Below are 12,742 nucleotides of genomic sequence, written 5' to 3'. Positions count from 1 at the left end.
GTGAACTGAAACGATTCGGGTATTATCAATATAGAAAGGAGAGGTTCTACATGATTTTCGTCTCTGGCCACATATCATGGTAAATGTTTTGGTTTTATTTATAATCATTTTTTGGAAGCCATGTATTCCCCAAAGGCGTTCATCAATTTCTGCAGAGCCAGTGGTGTTCTAGCTAGGAGTACTGCATCACCTGTGTAAACAAGCACTGGTATTGGATGCCCAGCAGCCTTAGGGGCATCAGCCTGCACTGATTGTAGGTGACTGTCCACCCAGTGAATAAATAGTGAAAACATCAGTGGTGCCAAGATTCAACCCTGTCGGATGCCACTCCCCACTTTAAATTTCGGCGTGCATTCCCCTTGTGGGTTAAACCAAACTTGACTACATAATTTCTCATAGAGACCTGAGAGCAACCCCACAATGGGTCTTGGTGCACATATAGAGATGAGCACTGCCCATAATGGATTATGATCTACCAGATCGAAGAACCTACTCAAATCTGCAAAGCATAGATAAAGAGTTCCCGATTTGGCCCTAATATATTTCCCTATTAGAAGCTCAAGATTAATACACTGTTCTACAGTCCCCAGCTGTTTCCTAAAATCATACTGGGACGGGTTTAGGATCAATTGTTCCTTTGCCCAGTCCTCTAACCTTGATAATATAACTCTACTCATTAACTTCATCGAGGAGTCTAAGAGTGAAATTGGGCGATAGTTTTTTTGATCAGCTCTGTCCCCCTTTTTAGGTAATCCCGTCTGCTGCCCTGCTGCCTGCCATTGGTTAACTCCTGCATTACTCTAATTGCCTGGCTCCTTATTGGTTGGTGCTCCAATAGAGCACTTCCGTTTTTAAAGGAAGCAGCACCGTCCAACTACAATTTTATTACGCCCTAAGTGTTCATGGGTAATGTTTAGGGACTACTTGCTTTATTGTGTCTCACCACGGCGCATAGCAATGCGCCTGGTTTAATGTTTTTTTTATTTTCTGACCATGGCGCCCGCTTTACAGGCCGTCATACACATACATTAAATTGCACTGGCGCTACGCTTTAAATTTTAGCACAGTGCCCACTTTTTGAAAATTGTATTTACAAACACGGTGTCTACTTCATGTTGTCCAACACCCGCCTTCACCACTTTCATATCGAGGGGGAGGAGGAAGAGGACGGATCGGTGAACCTCCCCGAGGGGCGGTTACAACGTGATTAAACTACAAAGTAAACACAGAAGACTTTTGTATGGATAGCAGGTATTTTTTTTATTCATATCAAGTTAATTAACTTTGTTCAAAAATATTTTGATACTTTGAGCCTGTTTCACATGGTAAATATGCCCCCTTGCATGGACAACGCGGGCACTGTGTTAATGAAGCAAATCAACTTGGATCCTTCCTCCATTTTCATCGATACCCCTCCTCCACCCTTTGTGTGGCTTGCGTGTTTTTAAGAGACACAGTGTCAGCTTCTTGTTTCTTTAATTTATCGGAGTTGGAAGTTACGCTATTCACTACTGAATGTACAAGCTTGCTGGTTGTGCCAGCTTCCACCCAGAATCACGCAGCCCCAATATTTTGGCAAAGCGACCCCTCTCTGGGCTGTGATTTATAACGGCGTTCCAGTTAATGGTTTTCTTCTTGTTCTTTCAGGGCGGCTTGCACAACTTAATTTGCCCTTCCTCCGGTGCCTCTCTTCATATGGGAACAAAGCCCTTGAGAAAGAGATGGCTCTTGGGTGTGCACTCTGTGTGGCAGTATCACCCGAGCATGAAGCAAAGCCGCCTTTCTTTTGCTTTGCAAGCTGCGGCGTGATCCTTGAAGCTCTTTTTGCTTCCACCCTCTCCCGCTTCGCATTAAGCCCCCCGCCTCTCCTCGCTCGGCACAAACACAACCTCACCCTTAACAAGCATTTACAATGCAACGGTCTCGGCATTGTTAAAGTTAGAGCTATTGGCATTGCTCATGACGATGCCATTTCTTTAAATGTTTTAAAAACAAAAACATAAACAAAAATAATGTCATGAGCAATGCCAATAGCTCTAACTTTACCAATGCCGAGACCATTGCATTGTAAATGCTTGTTTCACCTTGCCCTCGTAGGAGCAAGTTTGAAAAGGGGTGCAAATGTTATTAGCATATGGTGTAGCTCTTGTTCGTGTGCCTAAGAGACCTTGTTAGTGTGTTCTCAGAACCAGTCCTATAGGAAACACCCCCTCCCCCACACCCAAGCACTGCTCTCCGTGGCTTATTTATTTTGGATTTTATATAGCGCGGGCCACGTGGCCAGAGCGGTTTACGCTGGCGAAGGCAGAGCGCAGAGAGCCATGTGCAAGCACACTGTGTGCAGTACAAAACACAGAAACAACGAGGGTGTAAATGCAAATGCAGATCATAAAAGTATACCTGCACCGTCAGTTGCCTCGCTCGGTGAGCCGCAAACAGGACAAAATGTGTCTTTGATTGCCGAACATCCTTGAGAGAAACAGGTCTTCAGCAGACAGTCTTTTTTCACTCACCTTATAAGGGTCCACAGTGTTGAGCTTTCTGTGCATTATTTAGTGTCCGGCTAAACGAACTATTGATATTAATGTGCTTGACCTCGGGTTTTTAATATTAATACGTTTATTTGCCTTGCAAGACATTTCAGGGGAAATTAGCTGGCTTACTTGTACATCTGCAGTTCTATCAAGTTATGTAGGGTTGTCCAAATAAAATAGTGCACTCACTGGCCTGCGTTTAATGTAGGGGGGCTGGCTTGTGATTTCTTATAAATTTCCGGAAGATCCCTTTAAGATGGGGGGTTGGGCTTTCTCCTACATCAATAATTGGTAAAGTTGGCAACAGAAGAAAGATACGAGAATTAACATAATGCTGAGTGACAGTAGACTACTTACACATCAAATGGGGCAAGTGTGACTTGATGCCACTGAATGGTTTCTTGGGAATGTATGCTGAAATGAACTTCACGTTTTCGGTGTCTGAACCTGCAACATTCCTCCTCCTCTTGAAAAACAGGCGTTGTTATGTTCAAGGGGAACACCCCCCTGCTCACGGAGCGGGTGGTCTAGGCTGTGACCCGGAAGAGGTCAAGTAAATAAATGGGGGCTGGACCGGATGATCCGGGTCAGTGCACCGAAGTACAACCAAGGTGTAGGTGTGTGTTTTCTCTTACCCCGATTCCGGAGTGCATGCTGCCCGCCTACCGTACATGCTGTACTCGTTTGGTCTCCATAGTATTTAACAACTGGCGACGAGGGGGTTTTGATGAACTCCCGACCCACGAAGGCTGAATCCTCGCTGCCTGCTCCCCCGGAGCCCGTGTGTGTTCCTGAGCGCCGGAGCGCTGCCTGACCCGCTCTGGTGGCGGCTGCCACTCGGAGCGCTGATTCTCGCACGTGCGTGCGTCTCCGCGGCCTGTACCTGCCACCTCCCTGTTTTGCTCTTCATCCAGGGCCCGCATCGGGGCCGATGTCGTCACGGTGACGAAGCACGCGCACGTGCCTGGCGCCGTGCATACAGCGCGTGTGGGAGCGCTCTCTTCGGCCGGCCTGCTGCCTGGCTGCTTCCTCGCAGGAGATTGAGTCCCGGTGGTGCTGCACGGAGGAAAGAAGGACGCCACCTACAGCCTGCTCTTCCCGGTCAGTTCCTGTGTGTGTGCCCTATACAGTGGCCTGCTGGCTGTGGTGGAGGCATCGGTGTGTCTTATGGGCTGCTGGGAGACGGCGGGGTGTTCCTGACTGCTGAGTTTAGCCCAGGGGGCCTATCCAATTGCCACGTGGGGCGCGCCCTCCTACGCTGACCGCCCGGACCCTGAGGCCTGGCTGCTGAGTGCCTGTAGGCCGCAATTTCACCACTGCCTGCGCCGGAGGTGAGGGGTTGGTTTTCTTGACTGCGTCCACCCCTGTAGCACATACTCTGTCGCGCCCAGGTCCGCCTGCGCCTGCTGAATCGGACCTCCCGCCTAGCCGGTGTGAGGATGACGACGGTGCCCCCGATTGAAGCGTTCATAGTGGACGGCCCGCCATCCGCCCAGGTGGCTAAGTGGAAAGAGTGGCTGGAGCGCCTGGAGAACTATTATGCCGCAGTCGGCCTCAAGCCCGAACGACATCGGCCCATGCTACTGCATCTGGGTGGTTCTGCCATTCACCGACTGGCCAAATCCGTGGTGGAAGCCGGCCCTCCCCACACCTATGCTACGCTCAAGGCAGCTCTGACCGCGCATTTTGAACCCCTAGCAAATCCAGATTACGAACGTTTTCTCCTACGACAAGCTAGGCAACAACCGGAGGAATCCGTTGACACCTTCTATGCTCGGCTGAAGGAGCTGGCAAGTACCTGTACCCTACCGGACACAGATGACGAGCTGCGGGCGCAGTTTATCCAGGGCTGTTCGTCCGTCAAGCTGAGAGAAAGGGTCCTCGAAACGCCCGGAATCTCCATGGCCGACATTCTCACCATGGGCCGGTCTAAGGAGTTGTCCAAAGTGCGCGCCGCACATATGGAGACAGCCCTTCAACGTCAAGTGAAGACGGAGCCAGTGAACGCGGTGGTGGCGACCACCTCGAAGAAAGCACCTGCAAAGAAATCGGAGCACAGCAAACCACCACCCTCGTCTCGTTCCTGCTACATGTGTGGAGGACCGTACCCACACCAAGGTCCATGCCCTGCACAAGGGAAAAGGTGTTCGGCGTGTCGTCGTCTGAACCATCTAGCCAAAGTGTGCCGCTCGGCGGGACGTCAGCGGCAACAAAGTCGGCAGATCAATGCGGTGGAGGCCCCTCAACAGGAGGCTGAGGAAGATGACATGGACGACGATGAGGACGAAGGCACGGTCCATGTAATTCACGCCCTGCAACCTGATGGATGTCCGAGACGGAGGGCCCCAAAGTGTAACGTCAAGATTGCAGGACATCTGACGCCGGTGCTGATTGACACAGGTGCGTCCATAAACATAATGGCCCAGTCCATGCTGAGATCCTTCCCGATACAGCCTGTCCTAAAGCCTACGTCCATACAGGTGTTTGCCTATGGCTCCGGCACACCACTCACTGTGCTAGGCGTCTTCACCACCGACATCGCCCATGAGGCTAACTCCGTTCGCACAAAAGTGTACATCACCAAGGAGGGTGCGGGAATGCTGCTGGGCTGTCGTACGGCGGAACATTTGCAACTGGTGGTGTTTGCCTTCGCTGTGCACCTGGAGGATGTTGAGTCACTGGTGGACGAGTTTCGAGACCTGTTTGACGGAATCGGATGTTTAAAGAACCACCTGGTACGGCTGCACATAGACCAATCAGTACAACCAGTTGCTCTCAAGCATCGGAGAGTAGCGTTTCATCTGCGGCCGAAGGTCGAGGAAGAACTAAGAAAGTTGGAGGCCGCTGACATCATTGAGAGAGTGGAAGGACCGACACCATGGGTCTCCCCCATTGTGATAGCCCGAAAACCGAAGCAACCAGGTGAAGTCAGAATATGCGTGGACATGCGTTTGCCGAATCATGCCATCAAGCGGGAACGCCATCTGACACCCACGGTCGACGACATTGTTGCGGAGGTCAGCGGATCACACTGGTTCTCGAAGATGGACCTTCGGGCGGGCTACCATCAACTCCTGCTGGATCCCGAGTCAAGGGCCATAACCACTTTCTCCACCCATGTGGGACTGCGCCGCTACAAGCGCCTCAGCTTTGGGGTGTCCAGCGCGGCGGAAGTGTTTCAGGACACCATCAGGAGTGTATTGGCTGGCCTCAGTGGGGTCATAAACGTCAGTGATGACATCCTAGTACATGCACCGACTCTGGAGGAACACATGAACCGTCTACGATGCGTATTCCGGAGACTCCAGGACAGTGGCCTTACGTTGCATCGCGAAAAGTGCGAATTCCTAAAGAAAGAAATAGCGTTTTTTGGATATCACTTCTCACAACAAGGAGTGTCGCCCGACCCCGCGAAAGTCCGTGACATCCAGACGGCACCTGCCCCGACCACAGTTACCGGAGTGAGAAGCTTCCTGGGCATGGTCACCTACTGTGGTCGTTTCATCCGGAACCTCACGAACCTAACGGCGCCCCTGCGGGACCTCACGAAGAACGCCGCCACATGGGAATGGGGTCCCGTTCAAGAGAATGCTTTTCAGGCCACCAAACACGCTTTGTCTGCCGAAACAACCTAAGCGTATTTTGACCCCACCCGGGAGTCTGAACTATCGGTGGATGCCAGTCCCATTGGTTTGGGTGCCGTATTGTCCCAGAAGCAACTGGACGGTGAGTGGGCCCCGGTAGCCTACGCGAGCCGGGCTCTGACGGAAACAGAGCAAAGATACTCACACATCGAAAAAGAGGCGATTGCGATACATTGGGGGTGTCGCCACTTCCACCTCTATCTATATGGACAGCCATTCACAGTTCACACTGACCACAAACCGCTGATTCCTCTCTTCATGGGCGTGTCGTCGAAGCCACCTCCAAGAATTAAAAAGTGGATCCTGCAGCTGCAAGAATATCAATTCAAAGTAATCTACCGCCCCGGGACACAAAACCCGGCGGACTTCCTATCCAGACATGCCCGGCCGGTTACCCGAGAAGAGGAGTCTGAAGCACAGGAGACGGAGGAGTACGTCAGACTGGTGGTGGAACGCTCTCGGCCTCTGCCCATCAGGCTAGAGGACATCCTGGAGGCGACCAAACGGGATGACTGCTGGGAGATGGTGATATCAGCGATTGGATCAGGAAGGTGGCATTCCCTGCTGGAGAACCTGACACACCGTACAGATGATGCACAAGTGGCGTTAAAAGCTCTTCACAACGTCCGGTCCGAGTTGGCCGTGTCCCCCGAGGGATGTCTGATGAGAGGTACGCGTCTGGTTATCCCCAGGTCACTACAGCAGCGAGTGGTGGACTTAGCTCACATCGCGCACCAAGGGGTGGTCAAGACAAAATCACGCCTGAGGAGCAAGGTGTGGTTCCCGGATTTGGACAGTGTGGTGGAGAGGACTGTCCGGTCCTGTGCGCTCTGCCAAGCGGTGGGCCCCGCTGATCCGCCGGCCCCAATCCTGACGGAAGACATACCTCCTCACCCGTGGAACCGGGTGAGTGCCGATTTTGGGAGCCTACCGGATGGCCGACACATGCTTGTCGTCATTGATGACTTCTCAAAATACCCCGAGGTTGAGATACTGGACTCCATTACTGCGAGCAACACCATACCTCGGTTCGAGAAAATCATGGCCAGCCATGGGCTAATCAAGGAGCTACGCACAGACAATGGTCCGCCATTCGCCAGCCACGAGTTCTCTGAATACCTCCGGTCAAGAGGTGTCCGACATGTGAAGATCACACCCCGGTGGCCACAGGCTAATGGTGAGGCTGAGCGTTTCATGCGCACCCTAAACAAAGTACTCCGGATAGCAATGTCTCGAGAACAGAACATGGAGTGGGCCCTGTACAATTTCGTGAAAGAATACAGACTCACACCTCACTCGACCACCATGGCCAGCCCTGGGTCTTTGTGTAATCAATGGGTGCTGAATGATGTGTTTTCCTCAGTTGACACCATCCTCGCCTGCATATCGTCAAGTATCCAAACGCCTCCGACAGAGGCGGGCCAAGAATGACCGAATGTCCCAGAGGCGCCATGCCAGAAGCAGAGCGTTGGTGGCCGGTGATTTGGTGCTGGTGAAGAATCGACATCCCCGAGGGAAGTTCTCCCTTCCGTTTGAACCTGAGCCCTGGGTGATCCAGACAGTCAAGGGCACGATGGTCACTGCCCAGAGGGGTCGCGAGACAGTCACCCGGAACATCTCCCAGTTCAAAAAGTACCAGTGTCCGGCACAACCAAGTGAGGTGGTGCCAGAGTCTGAGGATGGCGAACCGATGGGTGACGTGTTCAACGAGGAGAGTGTCTCACCTGGGTCAGCCCCCCCAATGCCCGGGGCAGCTGTGGAACATTCGCCAGGGGCAGTGGGAGCTGAAGGCAGTAGAGATGGGAGCGAAGGTCGAGGTGGACACAGATATCATCTCCGAGCCAATCCGGCGGTGTCGTCTCGACTGAAAGGTTTTGTGATGGACTGAGGAAAAGAAATGCAGTGTTTTTCTTTTTCTTTTTTTCTTTCTCTCTCTCTCTCTCTCTCTCTCTCTCTCTCTCTCTCTCTCTCTCTCTCTCTCTCTCTCTCTCTCTCTCTCTCTCTCTCTCTCCTCTCTCTCTCTCTCTCTCTCTCTCTTCTTCTATACTGGAAGGTTTTCTCCAACCGGTGGTGTTGTTGGTTTTTGTTTTGCTATAATAAAGGAGGAATGTTATGTTCAAGGGGAACACCCCCCTGCTCACGGAGCGGGTGGTCTAGGCTGTGACCCGGAAGAGGTCAAGTAAATAAATGGGGGCTGGACCGGATGATCCGGGTCAGTGCACCGAAGTACAACCAAGGTGTAGGTGTGTGTTTTCTCTTACCCCGATTCCGGAGTGCATGCTGCCCGCCTACCGTACATGCTGTACTCGTTTGGTCTCCATAGTATTTAACAGGCGTCACCGCAAACGGCCAAAGCCAACAGGCTCCCGTCAGCCTGCCCTGCTCGACTGCTTCTGATGAAAGATGGTTATGATAGGGAAACACTACACTACTTGGCATTTCTTTTTGTGGGATCCTCTGGAAGCCAGCTATTTGTTTGAACAGAGTTTACAGGAGCCAAAGGCAAATATTTAACACCGGGACTATCTACACTTCCTATCATGCTTGAGTGGAAACACGGGCTCTCGCGGAGGCAACAGTGGCCGTTCCCCCGCCGTGTCAAGAGGGATTCCGGCCAACCATGTTTTTCATGCACCCATCTCTTGGTTTCGATTTCTGAAAGGGGACATGAATCAGCTGAAGTTTTAATCTAAAAATGTGTTTGTTCAGAGTGACGAGAAACACTGTCAAGCAAGCACAAATATTGTTCCTAAACTTAAGCGCGCTTCTCGAGAATGCTCAGTTTGGGTCTGTCTGGGTACTGATGCGGCGGCTATACTGGAAGGCGAAGCACCTACAGAGAATGGAGGCCCAGGAAACCCCACCCGAAGACGCGAGTCAGAAATGCCAGCTTACGAGTTTGCCGTAGCAGGAAAAGACAACACGCTCGGAGGAAAAGAAAAAAAGAAAGAAAGCAACACAAATGTCTAAGTAAAGCCAACATCGTGAGTGGAATGTGAAACGTGAACAGGGTGCCGCACAGTCAGAAGGCACCCCAGGACAGGTAAACACTACCAAAATATGGTTAAAAAAGGCTTGTATGTTTAAAACGGGATACAAGTCCACCTGAAATGCGCCTAACAAACCAGAGATGTTTTCACAAGCGCCTCGTCTGCTATGCATACCGCTACACTTGTCGACAATATGTAGTCGTTAAAGCAACTACTTAACATGATTGTTGTATTGTCTGTGGTTGTTCAGCCAAGATTACAACTGCAACATGTTCCATGTACATGAAGAACGAAACGTATCCACTGTGTCAGACTAGCACACTGAATACTGGATCACACTCGAGAGGGTGTGCAAGTCTCAGCAGCAGTCAAAAGTGCTGGCATTCCAGACAGATTAGCAGAGATGAAGCACACAATGCGCACGAAACAAGCAACTGCTTCACGGCCATTCACAAAAAGAAGCATACAGTAAAACTGCATCCCGCCGACATTTCAAAGTTACATTAATGGAACAAAAATCAATTTACGTGATCTTGTGCTGTTTGAAAGTACCAATGGATTAAATTAAGACGTTTCCTTTTGATTTTTATGGACTTCATATTTTTAATCATATTTTTTGACAGAAGGAATTCGACCATCGATGCTCCTATACAGCTAGCCCCCTAAGCGATAATCACTCACACTAACCCTTTGGTTGAATGAACGAAGCACGATTGGGTGTGTGCAGGACGAGGAGAGAAGTTCGCGGTTCAGTTCGAATTCCCTTCTCGCGCCCTTTGACTCGATCCATGCCTCCCAGGGGCAAACCGATGCCGCCACCATTAACATTCCGCCCCACCTCTAATCAACTGCAATGATTGCGCTGCAAAACTTCCGAAGGTCCCGTATAACGGGATGAACTGGAAATGGCCTCAGACCCAATCCAGTCTACAAAGCCGCTGCGAGCAAAACGGTTACTTAAATAACCCTGCCTCTCCGAGCAACAGAACCACCCAGGAACCCCGCTAGGGTTAGAGGTTTATCTAGGATGATCCAACTGGATGGGATATGATGGGTGCTCCGGGATCAGAAAGGTTTCAACGGAAACAAAAGACGACCGAACACAACAGCATTCTTCACTCAAAACGTCCATCCAACAATTAAGTCACAGAAAGTTAAAGAGCACCGGAAGACACCACCGCCTTTCTCCGAGGCGAAGCAGAAATGCCTCGGAGAAAGGCAGCGGAGCTTTCGGATTCGGGGGCGTGTTCTCCTCCTGCCATTGGCTGGAGGAGATAATTAGACTTCTTGAAAAAAACACGCCCCGAATCCGAAAAGGACGGGGCCTGTTCGGAGTGACGGACCTCTTCTCCAATGGCTGGCCAGCATTCAAGAGGCCAGCCAATGGAGAACAGGGGAGAAGAGGGGCGGGTTCAAGCCCCTCTTCTCCAAGTCATTAAATCTCCGACTTCCGGTTCTGCCTTCGGCAGACCAGCGGTCCTCGACCTAATAAGGCAGCAATGCCTCTTCAATACTTACTCCACCTTCGCAGCATTTGCTACCCTGCCCGACTTCCTCCCTCCGCTCCCAGGGGTCTCCCAGTCCCCACTCCACCATGAAGTGCTGGAACTCGTGGACGCCCCGAGGAATATAAAAGTCACACTGCCTCGATAGTTCCCACCGGCGCCAAATGCTTGTGTATTTCCTCATTTACTCCATAACAAGCCCCATAATGTTTGTGCCAAACGCAATCAGTTCACCCCGTGGCAAGTGAGCTCGCATCATACACTGAAAGCCCACATTTCCCTTAACGCTACAAACAAGCACAAAAAAAAACATACTTTAATAGCATGTCCCACTATACATTGATTTATGCCAACAGCAAAGCGTCACTAATTCTGAAAGCTTTTGTGGTACGGACGAGGAAGGAGGGCTTGTAGTCTTGAACAGTTAAGTATCTTAAAGTATAGTTAAAAAGACGTAAGTGAGTAGGGTTCATTAACCTGGATTTACCCTTGTAGAAGCCATGCTGCTGACCCTAATTAGAATGTGCTACTCCAATAATTGTCACTAATAAGTTGCAGAGCCTCGGGAAACTGATTCTTGCTTTTAGGCCATAAAACACCCATAAAACACTGCATCAGTGCAAAATGCACCAGCCAAAATCCACACTACCAGCACTTGAAGGCGCCACACTGCAATGCTCTTGCCTCGTTAATTACTTGTAACTAAATTTGTTTACCTAGGAGCTCACACAGCATTTTAATATATTTATTTATTATTTATTAAGGAGTTTTATATAGCGCTGGCCTGACCGGAAGGTATCGGAATGCTTTACAACAGTTTTTTGTGCAGGAGACATGCAATAGAGCAATGTTATACATGTTGGTTCAGGAGTCCAAGTGTACTGAGCAGCAATGAGGTAATATGTGAGTCCTGAGATAACCTCGTTGAGAGCACGTAGTCTGGGGTTGAACCTTTTAGGGGGGTGTGGTAGGGGTCAAATAGCAAGGGAGAGGTAGATCTTAGTAATACAATGTCTGTGAGCAACAGCGAGCAGGAATAAGCATTTGGGCGGGTGCAATCCATTCGGGAGGGAGCGGTTGAGGAAGAGGACTTTTAGGTGTTTTTTGAATTTTTGTGAAGGATGAGATAGTCCTGATACTGACTGGGATGGAGTTCCAGATTTTGGGCGCTTTTCGGCGGCAGTTTTTTGTTTGCTTGTTTTCATGGGGATGAGTAGTAGGGTGCTGGAGCTCCTGAGGTTCCTAGTCTGACCAGCCCTCTTAAGTTTAGCAGCCAGGTACTCAGTTCTGAAACTGGCACGCAATTCGATTGGGAGCCATTTTAGTTCTCTGAGTGCGGGTATTTATATTTTATATTTTATATTTTGTATTTATATTTGATCGTGAATGTATTTCCTGATTCCAGTGACCATTCTGGCTGCTGCGTTGAGAGTCGTTTTGATGGGAGCTAGGTGGGATTTTGTTGTACCAGTGAGGGTGGCATTCCCATAGTCGAGTCTGGATAGCACCAGTGATGGGGTGGCTTGTTTGAGGTCTTTGGTAGGGATGAATGGTTTTATTTTGTTGATCAGCTTCAGGTTGATGAAGGCACTCTTTGCGGAAATCTTGATGTGTTTGGCCATGTCGAGTTTTGAGTCTAGGGGGATTCCTAATGATTTTACGGTGTTGGTCAGAGTGCAATTGCCATTGAGAGCATCCAAAGCTTTTAGCCATTCTGAAATTTGAGGGTTCTCTTCTTTGTTGGAGATGAGGAGGATCTCAGTTTTGTCTTGGTTGAGTTTTAAGTGGTTAAGCGACAGCCAATGTTGGATTTCTTTTAGAGTGTCATTTAGTCTGTGCATGTCATCTATGGAGGAGGTTTCTAGATAGATCTGGGTGTCATCTGCATATAGGTGGAAAGGGATGGTGGCATTTTTGAGTAAGTTGATGAGGGGTTCCATGTATATGCTGAACAGTTGAGTTGAGAGCACTGAACCTTGGGGGACGCCCCTGCTGACGGGGTGGAGGTCAGAGGTAACGTTTTTTTTTTTATCCTTTGTGAGTGACTGTGTAAGAAGGAGGAGAACCAG

The sequence above is a fragment of the Triturus cristatus genome, chromosome 4_1 (assembly GCF_964204655.1).
Source record: "Triturus cristatus chromosome 4_1, aTriCri1.1, whole genome shotgun sequence".
Taxonomy (NCBI): Eukaryota; Metazoa; Chordata; class Amphibia; order Caudata; family Salamandridae; genus Triturus; species Triturus cristatus.
Note: the sequence above shows the minus strand (reverse complement) of the source record.